General features: G+C 41.4%; 1 protein-coding gene and 1 long non-coding RNA gene across 4 annotated transcripts in view; both read right to left on the bottom strand.

Moving 5' to 3' along the window:
• LOC136440225 (ileal sodium/bile acid cotransporter-like) overlaps positions 1-23072 on the bottom strand; it is a 36859-nt gene extending 13787 nt beyond the window's left edge. Inside the window, exons 1-2 of one of the 3 annotated variants that reach the window (XM_066436117.1) lie at positions 22807-23072; positions 3066-3164 (exon numbers count right to left, since the gene is read on the bottom strand). The gene's annotated coding sequence lies outside the window, so the exon portion shown is untranslated. Of the gene's footprint in view, positions 1-3065; positions 3165-11295; positions 11599-22806 lie in introns of those variants that run through there. The other 2 variants (XM_066436118.1, XM_066436116.1) reach the window with 2 other exon arrangements.
• LOC136440711 (uncharacterized) lies at positions 15326-20015 on the bottom strand. The gene is made up of 2 exons (XR_010756694.1): positions 17917-20015; positions 15326-16097 (listed from the first exon to the last, which is right to left on the bottom strand). It is a non-coding gene; the product is annotated as an uncharacterized lncRNA (long non-coding RNA).
• Positions 23073-23481: the final 409 nt, after the last annotated feature.

A 23481-nucleotide genomic window follows, 5' to 3' on the forward strand; every position in this document is an offset into this window, starting at 1 on the left:
ATCTATCGTCACTTGTTGTGTAGCAAGTCAGCATTGAGCTGTCAAACAGAACAATTGAGGTCACTACTCGGCCAAACGTGAAAAAATGGACGATTTACGTCAGAAGAAGACCCCGGGGTTTGGGCATGTCCAGAAATGTCAGTTAGAGGTGACCTCGATTACTACCTAACGTTGGGTAACCTAAATTCGTGGGGTACTTAAAGTCGGGATTTTTCGAAAACGGGGTATTTAGGGATATGTGCTAGATGCAAAATCAGTTATAACGCCAGCAATGCAAAGCAGATAGACTAACGTATTCAGAACACTGGCTGAAAAGCTTCGATAACCATGCATTAGAAGTTGGCGACGTCAAAAACTCTCCGTCCCTTATTGACAGAGTCTGGGGGCTTCGTGGGAGAATCACCCAGCACGGTTGTTCGCTGGTTTATAAGACAAATGTCACATCTCCTGCCTGCTAAACACAATTATTTATAAGACAACTTATTACAATCTCTTTTGCTAACCTGCAACTGGATTCTAAGTATGATCAATCATCAAAACTCCTCTCTGTTGCTACAACCTACGGCACGTGTATTTTCCCGCCGCCATATTGTTAACCAGAATCCTGTTGTCAAGCAGACGACAAAGGTTTGTGAGGAACACTTTTTGTCTAAATGCTGCGTGTGATAGTGGACTGAGAAGGATATTTTCCTCAAAGTTTGCTCCTAACACAACAAGGAACACATGGACATAGTGGTATTACCATTGCTACGGCATCCAGCTAACTTCCCATGAATAATGTAACGTTACACGTTGCCCGATGATGACGATGGGCCGACTTTGAGTGAAGTTCTACCGACTCAACACACGGGTTGTTCCCGAACTGGCCTGATGTGTGCGGTACGGCCGTTTTTTCGTGTATTTTTTTTACTTGGACACGTCTATATCCATAGCACTTTCCTCAAGCCAAGGATAGAACGAATAGCTGCTGTATAAAATGTGATTAGCGGTAAGATATTCAAGACGAATCTTCTCTCCCGAATTAATGTGCCCCCCTGTCCGACAACACCGCCATTGTGCGTGCGGCGGACGGTAGTTTGAAGTTGAAATATTATGGTGTCAGCACGACTAGAGACAAAATCTACCATAGATATGATTAGTGCAAAGATAGTACATGATACTGACAGAATAATAGAAAAAAAGGATGGTTTATTGTTCTGCTAGATTGATTTCAGTCAACCATTATCGGAAAAATCCCGAATTTAGGTTACCCAACGTTACATGTAGTACGTACCCTATCTGTCTGAAGTGTTGAAAGACAGTGAATACTGTAAATCCATTGAAGTTCGCGTGGTTTTCATTTCGCGCTAAGGCGAAAATGGGGTGTTCGCGGTGGTTTTAAGCTTGCGGCAGCGCTATAGTCACATACTGCGACAGTATTGGACAAAAATATTCGCGGTGGTTTTAAGTTCGCGATGAAACGGTTGCCGCGAAAAACCGCGACCTTAAAACCACCGCGAACATTTCTGCATTTACGGTAAGTTTGCATGTCTAATTATCCGGGTCCGTGAGAGCAAACATTTTGGTTAGAAGTTGTAGTCCCGTGTATCCTGAGGGAAAACGTGATAACAAAGACATGGCCACGGCTTTCTTCAGGACCCGTCCCTCCGTCCCAGGACGGAAATTTGCTTGTTGGGACGGACAAAAATTTCACCCCGTTTCTACAAAAAAATCTGAACTCCATGACATGAAACTGATGAAAAGATATTTTCATAACCTTGAAACGATAGATTTGAGAACGAAAATCAACAACATGGGGTCACAAATAATGAGTGAGATAGAAAAAACCTGGAGACAACACTGCTTGGGTTCGTGGGTTTGTTTGCCAGTTAAGTACAGTACACATGTTGGCCTCTTGTATGTATACAATTTTTGCCTTCGCTAAAAAGAACAGTAACACAAAATATGTGAGTGGCTCTTATTTTGTGGTGAAATTGAAGTAAATAAAAGTTTAAAAAATATTTTCGGGGCCCTGTGTCTCTCTGTTTGTCTGCTTGTGATCGGCGTAACTCCAAAAGTCTTGGGCGGATCTTAATGATATTTCTATAATCATCCCGTGAGTCTGAACCATTTTCAAAACATTTTGTAGTCGTCTCTGACCTTGGCATTAACAGTTACATTGGAACGCTGCTATCTCTGCAACAACGCGAGCCACGTAGTTTACATGAACTGTCAGCACGCATAAAACCTTAAAACCCACGTTCCAAAAGTGCCATGCAGCCGAGGCATACAGATAAACGATTTAGCCAGCAATCTTGTTGATTCGTTTAGGTCGACGCTTGTGCTCGTACTGTAAAAGGTGAAATATTCCTGGAGATTTAATTTCGCGGTAGGGAGAAAATGGAGCGCTCGTGGTACGTGGTTCTAAAAGCTCAAGGTTGAAACAAGGGAGTAGGTGAGATGACAGAACAACAATGTTGGCGGTGAAGAAATCACCGCAGGCAAACCGCAAACATAAAACCGCCGCGAACATTTCTGTTTTCACAGTACTCGTCGTAGACAGCAGATGTTTTGTTGCACTGACATATCTACAGGTGGACATGGAGCATGCTGTAGGCCCCCGCCGTGAAGATATGTGATCCTTCGCGTGCACAACTCAAGATGTGGAGCGCCCTGGCTAAGGCCTTCATACATGACCTGCTTTTCGGGCCAGTAACATACACGGTGGGACCACAAAGTTAGCGCACTCATTACGTAGCCCCATGACTAAGGTGAATTGAATGTAACACTCACACTACACACTACACACTACACACTACACACACACACGCGCGCGCGCGCGCACACACACACACACGCACACGCATACATACACACACACACACACATACACAAGCACACACACACAGAGACACACACACATACTGTTGCAGCGGAACAATAAGCAGCTAAAAAACATCAGAAAAAGTAGGTGAACAAGATTGCAGCGATCCAACTACATTGAGACAACATACATATACTACATGTCAAGCTGTATGTTTACAACATTACATGGTACTTAATCTTGAATTTAGTGACGAACTTACGCCAGTGGATGTGCCGAACTGTCGTCCGTGGGTTGTCTTCAGGAGTGAGTTCGTACCTGCACGATGTCAGACAGGTGTTCGTCCCACTGTCAGAGCGCCCTGTGCGGTAAGAATGTCAACTTGAAGGTTTTGGACGAAGATTTATCGCATCAGCACTAATTCTATTTTCCAGGGGGGCGGGGTTTCATTATGTTAGCCAATAAGAAGTCAGAAGGAAAAGAGGGCAGCGCCTTTAGGTGTTGCGTCAGAATCAGTGAAGCTAGCTCGGTCGGAAAGACGCCCGACCTAGAGAAGACGCAAGGGTCGCTTAAGGACACGCAGGTAGAATTGCCTGTGAAATTCCTGAGAAGAAGTGATAAGAAAGGTCATGTGAGGTAAGGTGAAGCGAAGTGAGCACTGCCCAATAGATATTTCGCAATATACTACAGACTGTATCAGGTAGGGAACGTAAAGGCGTTCAGTTGTCGTTCAGGGTAACTGTCAATCATCGCAGCAACAGAGTCCTGTCATTATGGCCCTGGAACCGTGCCAGCCAATCGAAATGGCGTGATATGGCGGGAAAGCACCTGAATAGTGATTTTGTACCTAATAGGCTGAACGTAAATATATACATACAGTACACTATAATAAAAATGGTGGAAAACCTTTTAGAATGCTTTTACTTGCAGAGGAACCGTTTTTGGCATTGCCACACGGGTGGGGCCGTTAATATTACACGCCCGTTCCACTAGAGGCTGCGACCGCTGAGGGACCAAAGATCTAACGGATCGCTCAAAAATTTCAAAGATAGAGAAAGGAGTTTCTGAAGTTTTGTAAAACGTAGCGGATTTATGAAGTGTCCTTATTTATTATGCAAATTAGTTCCTGATTTGCATGGTCAGCATCTCATCATGTAAATCATAACTCAAGCTATCTACAGACTCAAACAAAATCCTGCAGTTCCGAAAGGGGGTCCAGACCTACACCACCTACTCTCTGTCCCAAGAGCTTCCTACCACTCAAAAATCGTCACCAAAACACGAGATAGCGAAACCGGACGTCCTGTTGCAGTACCATGGAAAGCCACCAGAAGGCCCATTATCGAAATTAATCTTCGTTTTCCCAACCACTACCTACCTGCAAAATATCAAAGGATCGATGCACAGCTTCTCGAATTATGTTGCTAAAACATAAAGATGTACAGAAAGACGCACAAATAAACGAAATCATAACCTTCTAGGCAAAGGTAAATATATGTAAGTTCTGCGACACACAAATGCCTTCTTCACGGGAGCAGCTTGTCGTTAGATGTCAGAATTCTTGGTAAGGCGATATCGCTTTGAACCACACAGAGCAGTACCTGTGTACAGATTCAAACTAGGCCATGGCACGTAACGTTAGGTCACAAATGTGCACTGCTACCACACACACATTCAGGGGAGACTAAACAGTTACCATAAATGCCAGTAATGCATGTAGCCCTATGGGGAAGTTAAGAAAAAGAAGGTGTCATTATCTCAGGAATCAAAACAACAGACTACAAACACTTACCCTCGAATACTAACCAGTTATGTCAACTGCCATTAGATTCATTCCTGACAAATTCTATACGGTTATTCTCAAGATATACCCCCCTAATCAGAGCCCTTGAATAGGTCCAACAGGCTGAAGACCATGCCACTATATCAGGGGGGTGCCAAAACCCACAAGGTAGAGACAGACCATTTATTTGAACTAATTCAGCAAATACAGAGTCTGTCCTACCACAGCCACTCTTATACTGCCCAGATTTCACAAAAAATCCCACCAAAAAAGGATTTTCAATGGTTTAAACCCTGTTGTTCACTCTCTTATCGTGGGGTCTAGGCGCAGGCGCTAACTGTTCTCCCCTTCAGGTCATGGCAGCAGCATAGATAAAAATAAAATAATATGTCGTCAATGTCACGTTGTGGCAATGCCTCGTTTGGAATTATTCCAAGAAGACATATGCATTCTATTCGGTGAAGTTAGCTTCGGATAACGCCGTGTAAAACAAAGGTGACTAATCAAATAGGACCACGAACGGTGCAAGATTTTAGCTGTAGTAGTATTTTTTTCGCATAGCCTCGCTTTGTTTGTTTGTTTGTTTGTTTGTTTGTTTGTTTGTTCCGCATAACCGGTAAACCACTTTGAGACGTAATACCCCAGTGTTGCACAGAAAGTACAAGGTTTGATTCTCTCACACTGGGAAGGATCCCTACTCTTTTCGATAAGTGTGATAATTTTTCTAGCGAGCTCGAGGTGTGGCTCTCCTCAAACACGGAACCTCCGAAGTGCCTTTCTCAAGGGCACAACATTTGGGCCTGCTATGGGTTCGAACCCTCATAGCAGGGTCACTTGGGTTTGATTGCAATCTCAATTTTAGACCACTTACGACAGGATGAGTAACTAGCGCAATGTTTCCACGGTTAAGTTTTGTATCAAGCTGACCTTGCGGTCAGTGACCTAGTACTGCCAATTCAAAATCGTCTGCAAGTTTCAAAACCCTTGAAATTGCAAGACAAGAATTTTACGGGATTGCCACTTTCCAGGTGGTCTAGTCGTGATAAAGACTGATCATTGTCTATCTTTCAAGAGAAATTAAGTTCAATACTCGGAAACTGTGTCTCCTACGAGTTAACAAAGCCTTGAAATTGCAAGCAAGAATTTCTAGGGGCCTGCAATCTTTCTGTTGGTCTAGTCAAGACGGATCATTGTCTGTCTTTTAAGAGAAATTAAGTTGAATACTTGGAAGCTGTGTTCGGTCATGGCTTTGTTGTGTCTCGTACGAGTTTACCAAGCCTTGAATTTGCCAACAAGAATTTCAGGGACTGCCATTTTTTTAGGTCAATGACCTAACGTTTGCACCTGAAGAGTAGTCCATTGTTCTTACCTGTCCTTGGCATATACAGGTGTTCTGTCACTGCACAGGGGGGGGGGGGATATGCATGATGATCTTAAGACTTCAAGGCTACGGTAAGTAAATGTTATGGATCCATTCGCGCTTTGAGTTTCGCATGATTTTATTTCGTTTATTTGTTTATTTATTTGAAAGAAGTTTAAAAATAATTAGTGACAGTACATAATACACACATTAGAAAGAAAGAAACAAAGAAACAAAGAAACAACAGGGCTCGAAATCAATTTTTTGGGGAACTGGTGCACCTAGCCAAAAAAATTAGGAGCACAGCATAAACTGAATTCAAATGTAAGCAAAACAAGAATACAGAGCTTACTGCCTCTCTTAAGAAGATCAATCTGTAATTCTACTGATAACATCAACAATTCAACAAGTAATACATCAAAGTACAAAAAGGTTATATTACTTTTTCTGATAGGGTATACTAGTGTATTGTAATAGCACCTTTACCCTATAGCCTACACATAAATATCTAGGTGCACTGGTGCACCCACAGTCAAAAAGTAGGTGCACAGCTCCAATTTTGGGTGCACAAAGGTGCACCATGCACCCAGTATCTCGAGCCCTGAAGATATTTCGTTCCCTTCATGCGACGGTCAATATGACAAGAAAATATGAAAATGGGAATATGCCGTGTGATAGCCATGAGTGTAGTTGTAGAGGTAACACTAGTGAGGTAGCCATGGGTGTAGTTACACTAGATGTAGCCTTGAGTGTAGTTGTAGAGGTAACACTACTGGGGTAGCCATGGGTGTAGTTACACTAGATGTAGCTGTGAGTGTAGTTGTAGAAGTGACACTAGTGAGGTAGCCATGGGTGTAGTTACACTAGATGTAGCTGTGAGTGTAGTTGTAGAAGTGACACTAGTGAGGTAGCCATGGGTGTAGTTACACTAGATGTAGCTGTGAGTGTAGTTGTAGAAGTGACACTAGTGAGGTAGCCATGGGTGTAGTTACACTAGATGTAGCCATGAGTGTAGTTGTAGAGGTAACACTACTGGGGTAGCCATGGGTGTAGTTGTAGAGGTAACACTACTGGGGTAGCCATGGGTGTAGTTACACTAGCTGTAGCCTTGAGTGTAGTTGTAGAGGTAACACTACTGGGGTAGCCATGGGTATAGTTGTAGAGGTAACACTAGTGAGGTTGCCACGAGTGTAGTTACACTAGATGTAGCCATTAGTGTACCTATAGAAGTAACACTAGTGAGGTAGAAGTGACACTAGAGGTAAACATGTCAACAACATTTACTTTCTGTAGCCTAATTGCTATTTCTATACTACAGACAGATGGATTTTGGGAATGCGCCCCACAATCTGAAGGCGTAGACTAGAACTTTATTTCAACTTTCGTTAAGGCAGATTTCTATCAGCTTTTCAACAGAAATTTAGCGTAGTACCTGGAAAGAAACTTGGAGTTACGATAGTCACGGGAATCTGGCATCGTTTGCAAGTTTAAGAATCCTTGAAACTGCAAACAAAAATCTTGGGGGACTGCCACCTTTCTGGTGGTCTAGTCAAGACCGATCCTTGTCTACATTTTAAGAGAAATTTCGTCGAATACTAGGAAATTGCGCCTTTATAAAATTGTGGTGTCGTTTACAAGTTCAAAAATCCTTGAAACTGCAAACAAAAATCTCGGGGGACTGCCACCTTTCTGGTGGTCTAGTCAAGACCGATCCTTGTCTATATTTCAAGAGAAATTTCGTTAAATACTTGGAAACTGTGTGCGGTCACAGAATTGTGGTGTCTTCTGCAAGTTAACAAGACCTTGGCGTTACGTGCAGAAATGTTAGAGGAAATGTAGGAGGGTCTCTTAGTCAGTGACAAACTCGCACTACTACACTGGTTGCTAAGAAACTGCGGTTATCTTACCCTGTTTATGTATTTTATGTTTTATTCTATTCACATTCATTTTACGAGGTTTGGGCTAAAAGCATTATTGTTTATTGCAGCCCTCTTTTCTTACAAACAAAAATAATATCAACAATATAACAAGTAACAACAATGACGTGAACCGAAAACAACGCACGAAACGACACATGCAGCTACTGTATCATCTACTAACATAATTCTGTCAGGGTACATAATTCCGCCACCGGTACCCTAAAAAGATACATCCAAACAAATAGATCTCCAACCCAACATCCCCCAGTATAATGCACTCTTGTATATCTAAATTGCACATACCTGGGGGTGTGCTGCACTACAGATCTCTCAAACCCATTGTTTTTGGAAGTGCTGGATTTATGTACCACGGTGAAGTTATGTTAACAGAGTTTAGAAACAAACTCAAGTTTATTTATTTTATTTATTTTATTTTATTTTATTTTATTTTATTTTATTTTATTTTATTTATTTTATTTTATTCAAATTGCAACGGCAATACAAGACCACCCAGGCAGCGTGGCTGATTTTGGGTGTCTGACACATCACATACAATTACAATGTTGAAAACTACGCATATATACAAATAAGGTCACTAACGTACACAATGATTTGATAATGATAACTCAAGTTAAACAATCTAAGCGTCCTGTCAGCGAAATGCAGTGGAAAACAAGTTCAAATATTTGAAATTTACTAATACTCGGTGGTGTTAAGTAGTCCCTGAGAATATTTGTACATAAGATATTGTCAGTGGTGTTACTTGGGATAAATGGCCGGATACCTTACATGCATGTACCCTGTTTTTTAGACCAAATCAAATATGTAATTGTATGAAGTTCTGTCATCTAGAGCTCGATTGAAACATGAATTTTCTTCATTGAACCTGGAAACTACGTCCTCATTTGCATAACATGAAAAATTGGCGTAAATTACACATTTTGTACCTCGTGTTCTAGATGCTAAGCATACTGTGTCCATACTTTTGGAGTGACAGGTAGCTTTAATTATCTGTATTACTATAAAGCCGTGTTACATGAAAACGTCAAAGAATCAAATGATAATGTCTCACAAGAAGCGACCAAAACAACTCAAAGCTAGACGTCTGCTAGGTCAGTGTTACATGAAAACCGTGTTACATGAAAACAGCGTTACATAAAGCCGTAAAAAGCCGTATAAAGCCATATAAAGCCGTGTTACATGAAAACGTCAAAGAATCAAATGATACTGTCTCACAAAATGCGACCAAAACAACTCAAAGCTAGACGTCTGCTAGGTCAGTGTTACATGAAAACCGTGTTACATGAAAACAGCGTTACATAAAGCCGTAAAAAGCCGTATAAAGCCATATAAAGCCGTGTTACATGAAAACGTCAAAGAATCAAATGATACTGTCTCACAAGAAGCGACCAAAATAACTCAAAGCTAGACGTCTGCTAGGTCAGTGTTACATGAAAACCGTGTTACATGAAAACAGCGTTACATAAAGCCGTAAAAAGCCGTATAAAGCCATATAAAGCCGTGTTACATGAAAACGTCAAAGAATCAAATGATACTGTCTCACAAGAAGCGACCAAAACAACTCAAAGCTAGACGTCTGCTAGGTCAGTGTTACAGGAAAACCGTGTTCCATGAAAACAGCGTTACATAAAGCCGTAAAAAGCCGTATAAAGCCATATAAAGCCGTGTTACATGAAAACGTCAAAGAATCAAATGATACTGCCTCACAAAATGCGACCAAAACAACTCAAAGCTAGACGTCTGCTAGGTCAGTGTTACATGAAAACCGTGTTCCATGAAAACGGCGTTACATAAAGCCGTAAAAAGCCGTATAAAGCCATATAAAGCCGTGTTACATGAAAACGTCAAAGAATCAAATGATACTGTCTCACAAGAAGCGACCAAAATAACTCAAAGCTAGACGTCTGCTAGGTCAGTATGGTAAAGGGATGCGTACCCTAATCTGATCATAGTCGGGGTCAACGAACGACATTTATCTCTTCAGGCACTCTTGTAGGAAACAATAGACTGACAGGTGAATGATGTATGACGTCCGCACTGGCATTATCGTTTGTCAAGCATGCGCCTTAGCCTTTAAGTAGCCACAGGGACCTCCAGGCGACCACGTGACATTGACATAGTCTGTTCTGTACCTTCTCATACTCCTGTCACTTTGGCCCCATTTCCAATAGTCGGCGATCGCTTTTCTTCCTCACTGTGACCTAAATTGGATTTGTGTAACCTTTGACTTCAGAGTTGGACTATTATTCATGTGAACATATGACTGAAAAGGCAAAAAACGCACAAAGCGACAAAAAGATTCATTTTTTCATCTATGAAATTCGTTGAGCGCTTTGCCAAATTTTAGGTCGCAGCACTGTCGCAGCGAGGTCTCCGGCAAAGTGGAAATGACTAGGGGGTGTTACTGAGATTGCGTCAGCCGAACTTTTGAACTCGGTCACTACAGTTTCTTCCAGGGCTGTAAGCTCGGTTTCCTCGGCACTTGAAGCTTCCATCCCCGCCTGTTAAACTAAGCCCTCCCGGTGATTTTTGCCTGGCCGAATTCTTTATTAATCGATGAAGGTCTTTCTCTGGAGCGGGCTGTGGAAAAATTTCCTGTGTCTGTGTTGGCCCTAGGCAACAGTTTGGATTTCAGGTTCCGAAATTTCAACGTTCAGCCTTTAACGAATTGAGATGGGGAGGGGGGCAAATTAAACACACATATTTTTGTCTATCTAATTCAAGCTTACAATGTGGTAATGCAATCCTGAATATTCACTTTTATCTCGTAAGTTATGTTTTAAGATTTTTTACTTGAGGGTTTACTTTTCTAATAAAGTACGTCAAAGAGATATACTTTGTTATGTATTCTTGTTGGCCCGTAGTCCTTGCCAGGAAGGAAATAAATTAGTATATTTGCGCCCCCTAGCGGCTTTCTTTTACTATGCAACGGTTCGTTTTAGTTTTATGCCATCGACAAGCACCCGACAATGCCTGATACATTTTGTATTCACTCAATGAATTATTGAGCTTAAATTTTCTGCACGTCACGATAACATTTACTATGACCTTGGACGTCTATGACACTTACAGAACAATTCTGAATTATAAATTCCCCAGCGTCGAGGAAATCTATGCATTATGCAGTCAAAGCAATCGACAACGCATACGTGATTTTCCTCGTGTCAGGTTTTTAAGCCTGCTAGTGTTGCAACCGGTCGATAATTCTCGATATACATCTGCGTACATGTGCTGTGTGTTCGCATATCATGTGCATCTAGCTGACTACTCAACGTTATCCATATAAAACTGATCTCCATTGTCAAGAAACAAGAAAAGGGTAAATAATTGACATGAATGTAGAAGGGCTTATATACAACAACACTGGCCATAATGACTTTGACAGAGCTATAGACTACCACCATCTTACCTAGCGTCCAAACATCTCATAGATGTCTTCCAGATGAAATCCCGTATCAGTCTGTCAACCATGAGATTTCGCCGTGCCACCAGTATGTTGTACATATCATGATATAGCCAACGACGTCAGTAGCCTTCTGCAATACGCCTCCCTGTCTGTCTCACACGCCCTACCATAAAAATAAACATTGGGGGACGATCCACGAAATGCTATCAGCGGCTACGAACTGGAATGCCAACCGTTATAATTCAAATATTCTTAGGATCTGTATGGTTGCGTCTCGATAAACTGTATACGTTCAAAACCATACGAAGTGTTTCTTTCCTCTGGCGTTCAAAGAATGACACAGTTTCTACCGCAAATGCGACACCCCCCTCCCCCGGTATGATAATGGTCTACACTGTAATACTAAACTGGGTCACATGGCGGCCAGACTGCGACCTCTCCTGTATATGCCAGATTACATAAGAGTAGTATTCCGCTTACGTAACGCAAAGGTTAGTATTCATGTGACGAACTTGGCAATGCTCCCGGCTGTATACAGATAGCTGCCTGCTGGATGGATGCCGGGTGCGCAATATGGTCGTTTTAGCGATGGCGGACGTGTCGGTGTGGGTGTCCTTGTGTGGGTGCGTGGGTCGGTGCATGGGTCATGGTTGGAGGGACGGATGGAAGTATGAATGACGGAAGGACGAATGAATGTGATTATTCCGAATATAGTCATCTTTGGCTCCAGATGATGGTACATGCCAATGATAATTAAAACTTGAACTAGAGATCCGAGACCTCATACCTTCGCCAAATTCATGATGTTAACTGTCGCGTCACGTTTGGTGCTTTGTCACGTTTGGTGCCTAGGCACGGTTTGTGACAGTGCCCGCGTGTCACAAACCGTGCCTGGGACAAAAGCACGGTTTGTGACACTCGGACACCGTCACGAATGGTGCCCAACCGAGCACAGTTCGTGACACACAGGGGGTCTTATCCCATACTGTGCTTTTGGGCGGAGCTTAGTGTTTTGAGGGGGAGGAGTCTGCCCAACGCGTTTTTTTCCCTGCAGCCCGCCATCTTTGTTTTTTTCGGGGCGCTGGGATGAGAAAGAATCAGCGTAATTCTCGCTCATTGAAATACATTTCGCGCTTGTCTTGGATGATTTGGACTTAGAGTTGATGTGGCACAAACAGACGGACGTCTCATCACGAATTTCTACAACAGAAATCCGCCCCGAACCCTGCCATTCACGACTGTGTCCTGAGGCACGGTTCGTGACAGTGCGCGAGTGTCACAAACCGTGCTTTTGCCCCAGGCACGGTTTGTGACACTCGGGCACTGTCACAAACTGTGCCCAGGCACGGATTGTGACAGTGCCTGAGTGTCACAAACCGTGCCTGAGGCAAAAGCACAGTTTGTGACCCTCCGGCACTGTCACGAACCGTGCTTGGACAGTGCCCGGGGCTACAACTTCCCGTAGCATTGATTTAGATCGGGCGAGCTGACTGCCTCGGGACGTCGAAGTAACCGGCAAGTGGCCCGATCCTAGTCTAGATCTGGTTTCCCTGGATAGAATATATTTAGTCTTACAAATTGTTTTTTTTTCTTTAGCATCTGTTATAGACACTGTCCTTTTGTGCCACTTCAATTCTAGGTCTAAGTTATTCAATTATTTTACAGAGCGAGAATTACGCTGTTCCTCCTTACCTCAGCGCCCCAAAAAACAAAGATGACGGGGGGGGGGGGAGCTGCGGTAAACAAAAACACGCTGCCTTATATGGAAACACAGTGATTGACAGCACTTCCGGGCACAGTCTGTGACGGTCGGGCTGTGTCACGTTCTGTGCCTGGGAAAGCATAGAACGTGACAGGCATGGTGTGTGACGGTACATTAACCTATTCGTTCAATTCGAGTGACGTATCATAAATGTTTTTCATTGATTACGCAAATAAGGTCCTCATGCAAATAAGGTCCTCATTCGCATAGATCATATCATTTGATCAACTTTTCTACCAAAATAACACAGGTAGTTCAAAGTATTAAAAGCATTTCCTCATAAATTATGTAAATAAGGCGCTCATTTACCTGATTTAAGTTTAATAATGTCCTTATTTACTTCCAAATGCCATGAAATTCCCATAATTCACTACTATCGAATCATGGGATTTCTCATCAATTATGCACATTAAGTACTCATTTGCACAATAATACCTATCAATATTCCTCTTTTTTTTCAGTTACATATTCACGTGTTTCAGAGTCCTATCATGGAATGCTAGGGATTTCTAAACTTTCTCATTGATTATGCACATTTGCTCCTGATTTGCATTTTTAGCAGGTGATTATGTAAATCATCACTTAAGCTATCTGCATACCAACATTTTGGCGAAGGAAACAAAAGATTAATACGGTATTTTATTTCAATCGCCTTTGCTCTCTTGAAAATATAAAAATTGTATACATACGTTCCATGTTATGTTTTGTGATGTGACATTTGTAACTGAGGAAGAGAGGAATGTTGACGGATAGAAAATATGCAAATGTAGACCTAATTTGCATAATCAATGAGAAACTACTGTAATTCCATGCTGGTAAATTATGGCAATTTCATACTTGTAGCATTTGGAAGTTATGTGAATGTGAACATCGTTGAATCAAATCATGTTTATAAGGATCACATTTGCATAATTGATGATGAATGTTAAGATAACCTTCTTTGTTAAGCTCATACTTTGGACAACTTCTGCCATTTGGGTGAAGACGATCAACTTGTATGATAATTGATGAGAAACACTCATAATACGTCAGTCATAAAGGTTAAAATTGATGAGAAACACTCCCAATACGTCAGTCATAAAGGTTAAATCATTTGGCAAAGGTATGAGGTCGTGGAACTCTGGTTTGTATATTTGTACGCGCACTGTGCGAAAAGGGTCGATTTCCGGACGTTTCAATGATAGGATATTTCCGACAATATTACGTTTCCGACGATATTCAGACGTTTCTTGATCTCGATATCCTAAGTTTACGGATTAATATCTGGAGCCGGAAACGGGAACACATTTAATCGCAATATATCCGGATCCGAATATGTTAAAGTTTTATTTCCGGATATCAGCCGAATATTCCGACTTTCCAGTAACGTATGCGGATTTTTTTTCAACGGAGAGACCGCGAATACGGATAAATATCTAAAGCCGGAAACGGGAACACATTTAATCGCAACATATCCGGATCCGAAAATGTTGAAGTTTTGTTTCCGGATATTAGCCGAATATTACGACTTTCCAGTAACGTATGCGGATTTTTTTTTCAACGGAGAGACCGCGAATACGGATAAATATCTAAAGCCGGAAACGGGAACACATTTAATCGCAACATATCCGGATCCGAATATGTTAAAGTTTTGTTTCCGGATATCAGCCGAATATTCCGACTTTCCAGCAACGTATGCGGATTTTATTTACAACGGAGAGACCGCGAATACGGATAAATATCTAAAGCCGGAAACGGGAACACATTTAATCGCAACATATCCGGATCCGAATATGTTAAAGTTTCGTTTCCGGATATCAGCCGAATATTCCGACTTTCCAATAACGTATGCGGATTTTTTTATCAACGGAGAGACCGCGAATACGGATTAGTATCTGGAGCCGGAAACGAGAACATGTTTCATTGGTGCATATCCGGATCCGGATATGCTACCGTTTTGTTTCCGGATATCACCCGAATATTCTGACTTTCCGGTAACGTATGCGGGTTTTTTATCAACGGAGAGACCGCGAATACGGATTAATATCTGGAGCTGGAAACGGGAACATTTTTCATCGTCGCATACCCGGATCCGGATATGCTGCAGTTTTGTTTCCGGATATCACCCGGATAGTCCAACTTTTTTGCAGCGTATTCGGAGTCTTTCTGCAACGGACATCCAGCAACTTACCGATGAATATCTATAGTCGGAAACGTGTTTTTGGTTCTGAAATTATATATCTGAGATTAAACATACTAGATACATGGCAAAGAAAATACGAAAAGCAAGAATACTTTAAATCACACTGTAATTGTTTAAGTCCTATATCTGAACAGTTTCATGGTAACGCTTACTGATGATTCAGATTCAAGTTAGGCATATAGATTTGGTTATCGGTAGATGTTCGACAACAGCGGAAATAGGTATATAACTTACTACACAGTGAACAATCTTGAACAGTCTAAATTGTGGTAATATATGTACAAAACATTGCTGTTATAAGTCCTGGAAATCAAGGTATAAGTAATTAAAAGTAAAAATAAGATCAATAGAGACTATACGTGATATAACGTCAATATTCTGAATGAGGGTAATTGAAAACCAATGATACAAATCTCTTACTCGGTAAATCAATGAATATAGAATGTATGCAGAAGTTATATCATAACATTTAGAGCTTCTTCTGTAACCTCTATAAATACATCAGAGTATGAATCATACAAATTTTGCATAGGGATATTCAAGTTGTAGTTTACTTATGAACATTTACAATGTGTTCTCACATGATTCTACTCATTCTGGGCGTTTTACGGCACACCCGCAACGGCAATTACGGTACGGATTGATTAACTTTGTTAGGCACCAGGTCTAACATGTTATCCGTGTCACATAAAGGAATGTTCTAATACAAATAGTACTGCTTCTTAAACGTATAGGTGTTAATTAACAGACATATCATTATTCCAAGATAGGCGTGCGGAAGTCACACAGGTTGGTTTGCTGCAAAGATGTTGCTGCACTGGAACTGTCTTTATAACCCCCTGATATACTCAGCGGAAGATGCTGAAAAAAAAAAGTGGCTAGAATAAATTGAATGTGGAGATACCTACTACATGCGCACCCTCCCTCTCCAGTGATATGACACAACGAAACAACGATCGAATCAAAAACAATATGGTCTACAACACTAAAGACAGCAGTGACCGGATACCTGTTTACTTAAAGTTTAGCCTTGTCTAATTCCAGTCGGATCATGCATATGGTCAAATAACGATAGCAAAAGGTAAAGTGAACAATGTCGGCTCAATAAAGAAATGTAAATTATGTTTCCAACAATGTTGAAATACTGCCCAACTGAAACATTATCTTTGTAGACTTCTCGTGACAAACCCAAACCAAGTCAATGAACTTTGCGATCAGTTGAGTAGTAAAAACACTGAAACATTATGGATGAAACACAAATTAGGAAAACGGAAAGGCATCGGACTTATTGGCAGACAGTACAGGTACAATACGCGTTGCTGGAGAGACTTTTTACATAGAAACACGTGTGGGAGATAGGAATGCAGATTCCGGAATACCATGAGGAAATATGTAACATATACGGACAACAAATATTCTAAGATATTAACCGGACACGCAAATGAACAATTCCTGTGTCGAAATATTTCCGAAAATGCTGTGTGGAAATTCTTGTTTGGAAATGTCCAGATATACGCGACATGTGTAACCAAGGAGGTTAAAAATATCCTATTTTAACCTCCTTGGTGTAACCTTCAGATTTGCCTAGAAATCTACCCTTCTCGTATAAGGAAGGAAATATGTTACATACACTGTATACGGAAAACTGGTATTCCCGGATATAACGGCAAATAGAGAAAAACACATATCTGAACCACTTAAACGCACGTGGCACGTATACGGAAGAAACAGGAGTACTGCTTTTGCCTGGGCATAGGGTAGCAACAGTTTCTTAGTCAATATATTTATCATATCTATGTATAGTCAGAAAACTGAAACATGGGTTGTTGTAATATATCAACAACGCGTATTCGGTCTTACGAAACGCCCCTGTACAGTATCCAAAACAAAAACAAAACAATATCACGAAAAAAAGACTGTTTTCTTTCGGATCGCATAAGAATAATTTCTAAATTATTTCAAGGTACTGTCAAAGATAATGTCAACAGACTGAACAGATTATAATACCATTCCTGTATGGTATGTTAAAGTTAAAACAGATCCTAAGGTCGAACTGAAAATCTAAAAAGAATTGAAAAATAAAAACCCTTATCAAATGATGTGGCTGGAAACACAACATTCCTTTTGTTACTAAACTCGACAGGACAGCAGCAAAATAATGTTTATTATCCTCACATTGCCAGGGCACAGTCCTCAATATGATGAGTATCAGGTCACCAAACACGTAGCATTTACTGAGAACTGATATTTCACGATACGACACCACTGAGGATTGTTGTTTTTGCTTGAACTTAATATATTCGGCGTAGGTATATTCAGAAAATTTCTAATATTTGTCAGGTATATTGACTCTTCTCTGTAGTCATGTTACAGCATGGATTTCTGTAGTATTCCAACCCCTGATATCTCCGTACACAGAGGGAAACACGTATTCGGAGTAAAGAAGTGACCATTAACAGTATCCGGGAAAATGTTGATTACAGATATTCCGTATACACACATGTTTTCTATTATGATACATGTGGGTGGCCTGTTGTGCTTCACGGAAGAGCTGCTTGAAAACAATTTCTGTGAAACTCTCCTAGCTGCGAATTGACACACTAGAGTAAGAAATTACTAATTTCTGATGTATGTATTAGTTTAATTCGTCTCCAATTGTAGATATTGGAAGTTCAGTTACCGTGTTCTCGGCTTGTCGATGCTCCGCTGAGGTCACTGCACCCCGTTGTCCTCGTACCATCCACTTCGGTCCCGACTCCCGAGTACATGCAGGTCATTCCTCGTCTTTGCAAGTTGGTTCAGAAAAGACGAATCTCGCGGTGTATTCCGTCAGATCGTATTGAGAATATGATGTTAAGAGACTCGGGCTCCGGCAGATACCTCCGGCACACGCTGAAACAGCTCACCCCGGCTCTTTCTCCAACTCTGCCGGAACCGTTAAGTTTGGCGCTAACATTCCAGGAATGCGTCATAGATGAACGGACCAATCAGAAATCAGGCATATTTTCCAAACCATCTGGTGGCCAGATCTTATCGTAATTGTGCACATACCAATGTCCCAATTGAGAAGACAACCAAGCCAATACGGTTTTGGAAGGGTGCCCATATATATATATGAATATATTTCCATGGCAGGCCACACGCTTGTCTTCATATCATGCTTTAGCAATAGATTGATGCAGGTATTTCAATTTTGCACATGCATGTATAAATCGGTTATGGAAATCTAAATTAAGTTGCTTTGATTGGCACAAGATCACAAAGTGTGTCACTGTTTGGCTTAATCTCTTTTTTAGATTTCAAGAACTACCAGAAACCCGAAGTTGTGTATTTGCTGATCGATTTGATAGTTTCAAGCACGGAGACAAAAAGCTCCTCCTAGAGGCAACATATATTATTGTACCGACCGTATCTTGGTCATGATACGCGCAAATACGTCCGGAAATCTAAGTGTCCCACAATGCCCTTCTGCTATGGATTGTCATTTCCGGACTTATTTCGGGACAACTGTTTTGATTCTGGTCATTTTCGGAGTCCGGAACGCCTTCAGAAAACATGCTTCGTATACGGACAAAAGATAAACCAAAATATTTCCTGGACAAAAAAATGAACATTTCCGGAATCGGAATATTTCCCGATATGCTGTGTCGAAATTCCTGTTTGGAAACTGTCCGAATACGCGGCACGTTCAACAGTCAGATTTGCCTGGAATTTTTTTTTTTTTTATCACAGAGAACGAAATATATTGCATAAACGGAACGTCATCATCATCATAATAGTCGCCGCGTTCATCGGTTGGTGATGCGGGCCATCATATGTATTCCCGGATATGTGGGAAAGTACAGTAGAACGCATACCTTAACCTGGACTACAGAAACTAAAATGGCACATAATCGGTAGTACTTGCTTTGCATTAATAAAGATAGCAACTGTTTTGGATTCGAAATATTATCGGATATGTGTCATGACAAAGTCAACAGATATCTTCGTGTATGTGAAGAAACACGCATTTGGAGTAATGAAACTCCCATGTACGGTATCCGCAAGTATCCTAAGTCATATTTTGCTTGATCTGCAACGAAACAATTCCTGATTCAATATATTTCCGTAAATTTTGTGTATTGACAAAATGTCCGAAAACGTTCAGAATACTTGGCATGTCCAGTTATGTGTCAAATTTCGGATTTTGTCCAGAAATAGACCGCTTTCGCGCTTGACAACAGATGTCTCTGTATACATAACGAAATACGTATCCGGAGTTATGATACGAACTCGTAAAGAATCCGGTAAATTAAAAAAACTATATTTATCCGGATTTGCTAGGAATATTTCATTGCATCACAATATTTCCGGATATTTCAGGTGTCAAAATAAGTACTTGAAAATAGTCCGTATATTTGACATGCCCAGTGATGTGTCAAATTTTGGATTTGTCCGGAAATGAATAGCAACATTTTCGGAGTCAATACATTCCCGGATATCTGACCTGTCACGGCAGAGTCAGAATACAACATGGATTGCCGAAGTATCTTAACAACAGATATCTCCGTATACATAAAGAAACACGTATCCGGAGTTACGATACGACCCTGAACAGTATCCGGAAAAATAAAAAGATGTATTTATCCGAATTTGCTAGGAAATATTTCTTGAATCAAAATATTTCCGAATATGTTAGGTATCGATTTGAGTACTTGGAAACGGTCCGAATATGTAACATGCCCAGTGATGTGTCAATATCGGATTTGTCCGGAAATGGACCCCTTTCGCGCAGTGGCGGGATTTCGACTCTGATCCTGCAAACTCCAGACCCCGGGGAAGACCCCCAAGCTTAAGATACAGGATCGAGTTTAAAGACATCAGAAGCTTAATTAAGGCAGGCACGGCGTTGTTCTTCTGTACGGAGGGACTTTGATAAACGAGAGGAGCAAGTGGCTAGCCTGAATGCCAGACCCCCAATCTCTAAAATATCTATCGTGTGTGATAGATAGATATTTTAGAGATTGGGCCGTAAGGGGTCTGGCATCCAGGCTAGCAAGGGCCCAGTCACTGACCTAGGCACATAGGCAGGTAGGCATTTTGACTCACCGGAGATTGACCCCAACCCCAGCTGTTTCTCATTTACAGTATCAGTATCATCACTAATCTGACCTACTTGGATTTCCACACAATTATCAGCCTGGTACCAGCCGATTGGGAGCAACCCGGTGTCACGCCAAATTTCTGCCCCAGCCTAATATTTACCCCTTGGGGGTTACCAGTATACTAGTACCTGAGGAGGAGAGAGAAGTGCGTTACACTCTTAGGCGTGGTGAGGCGCCCGGTATGTCACAAATCTCAGCTGTTTCGGCTTCAAATTGAATACAAGATAACTTAATTGGAAATCGCAGTGTTGTCAATGACTTAATCACCCATGTACAATAATCAAAATTTATCAATGCAGTCATACTGTGCCCCATTGCGCCCTTTTGCGCCAATTTCGACTTTTCTTGTGAAATGTTTTTTTTTTTTTCATATTTAAATCGCAATTTCAGGTGACATATTGGCGCCGGTTGTTGCCACTTTGCGAATGTCTTTCGCAATTTGGCGTTATTAGGCGCAGTCCAGTGAAGATACTTTTACCTTGCTCACGGATAGCGATATACATGTAACGTTACATGTGAGATCGGCTGTCAGAAAAAGAAGCTAATGTCGCAGATAAAAACACCCCTTTGTCGGGTCCGTGGTCTGACCATACTGCACAATCAACCGTTACCTCCAGAATTTAATTCAGCCATATTTTATGACATGTTGACATTTCACTTCGCCCTTACCGCCCTTAGTTACACACACGTTGTGACAGCGTATCTAAATCAAGCCATAAATAGAATTCTATCAAAATTATAATGATGTTAGGGAACTGTGTAGAAAGACGCCCGATTGGTCATTAAGTGTTCATATCACTACATGTCCCAAAATAACCTAGGCCAATTTTTTTTCCAAATTGGAAGCAACCTGATTTTCATTACTCAAGTACGCCTATATAATGTACATGATGTATATAGCATCACTACTGTATTGTACCAAAGAACGCAAATATGGAAATAAAAAAGAAACCATTGTTTTTGTAATCATTTCTCTTCTTTCTTTCTTTTTTTTTAACGTTAGAACCAACGTGCCGATTACAGAGGCCTCCGCCAAACTCGTTTAGTGGTTGAACGAATAGCACCAAATAGTACCAAATAGACTAAATAATTTACAATAATTGACCCACGGGCTAGTAGTTTATGATTTTTGAATTAACGAATTATTTACCCAATTTACGACAAAGTTTCCGACTCATTCATCCCCTAGTAAATACTGGGGGTGACTTGATAGATAATTCGACACCATGCGTGAATTGCCGCCGAATAGAAAACGCCTTTGTACCATTAATCAAGCGGTCAGCAAATGGACGACAACACGTGCATTGACTTTGATGTTGCCCAATGACCCAGTTTCTCGTGCGATAAGCTAGACTCACGGCAGATTCATCAGCGTGAAATCATGATTATAAATTGGTACTTCAAAGCTTTTCTTGTCTTTCTTCCTTTCTCTTTCCGTATTAAAGAACCATTAAGCATGTAGATTATAGAAGCCTACGCCAAACTCGTCTAAGAATGAATATTAGAAATTGGACGAAAAAACAGCAAGGGGCTAGTTTAACATGTACTGTATTTGAATTTGACGGATTACGTACCCAATTTCGACAAATTTTCCCACTCATTCGAAGCCTGCGTGTCATCCTGTTTCAGTTCCAGGCTCTACCTTCACTTCACTTGTGTTTGGTGAAGGTAGAGCCTGGAACTGAAACAGGATGACACTCAGGCTAACTCATTCGCCCTGTAATAAATTTTGGGGACTAGATTTTATTTTTAAATTGACATCCTGCCTAAATTGACGCAGAATAGAAAACGCCTTTGTCTAATCGATCAAACGGCCTGTAGCTAGTACAAAGTGATGAGAACACGCGTATTGACTTTGATGTTGCCCAATGACCTACTTTCTCCTGCGATGCAAAACAACACGCCCCAGTTCCCTTTATATATACCACACCGCCACCATCACGCAGACCAAAATCCACCCTTGAAAGAAAATATAAGCCTTTACACTCCCATCCATTAAAACATAGCGCCGGGCTAGACTAATTAATCATTCACCGGGATTTTTTCCATAATCAAAATAGCGACGCGATTTGAAAATTATTTCCTGACGCATCCGCCCGTGCGCCGCGCTGACTCTCATACAGAGAGGGATGGGAGGGGGGCGACTAGATGCCGATTTTCCATGGATCATATTCATATCAAATCAAATCACGAAGGGCATGATACACATCTATCCTTACCATACCCCAAATTGTATCGATATGATTGATATCCACAATGAAAGCATATCGTTTAGAGCACAGTCGTTATTATAAACAATGGCATGCATCCCCACATGGGCGTCTGTGGCTGTGTACGTAAGCGCGTTCCATCCCTATGTGGCTATGTTTAAACGTGTACATACTTAAAATATATCGATATCACAAGCTGTACGCCTATATCCTTACCTGTGAAGCCACCGCGCGCTCTTGACACTGGAATGTCGGCGGGTTCGTTCAGCTTTTCACTGAACAAAGAACGCAGCTGTAAGCATCTTCTCATGCAGCAATGACAGCGAGGCAGATGTCTTCGATTTAAGAGACCTTACAGATACAGATAAAGGAGACAACCGTGAGAGTTTATGAGATAGCGATGTCTCAAGCGGCACAGACAAACAGATAGCGCCGGGGGATTTATGCGACAGACGACGGCTACGCAAATCACAACGTCGCATCAGCCGTGGGTGGCGATCTGTCCACCCCTCCGCTCGAGTGGACGCTTCCTACACCAGTCCACCTAGCCCGGATGAACTGTAGGCGTTCGACGATCAAAAACAAATCTTCATCTAATGAATTATTACTCCGGGAAGGAGGATGACCTCCTTCTGGGAGTATTGGGAATGCATTTGTTTGCGCGTTCGCAGCTATTACTCACGATCCCGTTGTCGCATTGGTGTGTAACTTGGCATATCGTTTGCCTGGTTCGGCGTGGGGATGCACAATAGCTTTGTTACACCATAACTACTTTAAACGTCAATCCAATATCGTAATTGCACCCCTATAATTAATGCTATGTCCCACTGCCCTGCCATAGGGACCATGTTATAATCCGTTGTGCATGACTGGAATACTTCAGGCAGATAC

This window comes from Branchiostoma lanceolatum, chromosome 8 (genome assembly GCF_035083965.1).
Source record: "Branchiostoma lanceolatum isolate klBraLanc5 chromosome 8, klBraLanc5.hap2, whole genome shotgun sequence".
NCBI classification, from domain to species: Eukaryota; Metazoa; Chordata; class Leptocardii; order Amphioxiformes; family Branchiostomatidae; genus Branchiostoma; species Branchiostoma lanceolatum.